Source organism: Apium graveolens, chromosome 10, assembly GCF_009905375.1.
Source record: "Apium graveolens cultivar Ventura chromosome 10, ASM990537v1, whole genome shotgun sequence".
NCBI classification, from domain to species: Eukaryota; Viridiplantae; Streptophyta; class Magnoliopsida; order Apiales; family Apiaceae; genus Apium; species Apium graveolens.
In genome coordinates this window covers 156,708,654-156,709,852 of record NC_133656.1, presented here as the reverse complement: position 1 = coordinate 156,709,852, position 1,199 = coordinate 156,708,654, and the positions used below count along the sequence as shown (strand labels likewise).

Here is a 1,199-nt window from a genome sequence, read left to right as displayed (position 1 = left end):
ATTGTTAAGCTTTTTGATATGATGCGGGAGAAAGAGTACAATGGTCAATAGAGATTAGAGAATATATACTAGATGACAGTTACAAACTACAAATTTAAAGCAAAAGCCATCATACATGTGTTACGGCAAACAACAAATATTAGAAGCTCATATTTAATTCAAGTTCATTAAAAATCACGGGAATCAAAAGATTTTGACTCTTTCATTATGCTTAGGTTGAACCATCCTCTCTGCTAAATATGGATCTCCAATAACGATTTGCTCTCTTCAATTACTCTTTGTGCTATGATAGGCTGTGAAGGCCCGAAGAAAGATCCAAAACTGCACAAGATAAATAACAAAAGCAAAGATTCAATTATTGTTAACCCAAACATGTTTATAAGAGTTATGTTCCAAACACGTAACATGCTAGGGACTGGTTCTAATGTCAAGTTGCATGGCTAGATATCCAATGATTCGTCTATACATCAATTGATATTGTAAATACACGGAAATATGTTTTTTTAGATCTCACATTGAAAAATCTCCTTTTTTATTGTAATCTAAAATTGTAATACACATATGATCAGATGCAGTATTATCAAGAGGGGAACTGGGAAGACAATCTCGGTTATCCAATCACAAAAGCATTGTATATGAACCACGGACGTATTTGATCTACATGATGAATAAAAAAAATCAAAACATGGATATAAGGGGGAAGTGAGAATCATCGAAAGAACAATTTAACTAACCAGTTGCAGAAATTTGGAGACATCTTGTGTGTTTCCTTGTGTAGCGTTCTTATTTGGAGTAAGATATCTGCAATGACACATTAAATAATTAGTCAAGATTAATCTGTAGCTCTTCTAGAGTAGTGGCCTGGTTCTAATGAATTTCTACTCTCCTGGCAGAAGTTTGTACCCACGAATACGATATCTCAAGTCATCATCAGATATGTTAGTCCTGGCATAGCCGAAAATGTAAACTTTATGTGACTGCAAGAAACCCTGTTCAAAATAGAGATTATAAAAGGAAAGGGGCTAATCTTATAAGGCATGGTAAAAGAAGAGACAATTGATAGATTAAAAACCTGGTGGTAAAGGTTAAAGAGTGCAGGAAAAGTCTTTTTCTTGGCAAGATCACCGGAAGCACCAAGCACAACAATTGATAGACAACCATCTTCAGAAAAGGGTGCTTCAGTATCATCCTCAACAACA

The 1,199-nt window shown here is 34.7% G+C and overlaps 1 long non-coding RNA gene across 1 annotated transcript; it reads right to left on the bottom strand.

Annotated features, from left to right (window-relative positions):
- Positions 1-210: 210 nt before the first annotated feature.
- Positions 211-992, bottom strand: LOC141690062 (uncharacterized). Its single transcript, XR_012562644.1, has 3 exons — positions 904-992; positions 735-801; positions 211-321 (listed from the first exon to the last, which is right to left on the bottom strand). It is a non-coding gene; the product is annotated as an uncharacterized LOC141690062 (long non-coding RNA).
- Between the last annotated feature and the right edge of the window lie 207 nt (positions 993-1,199).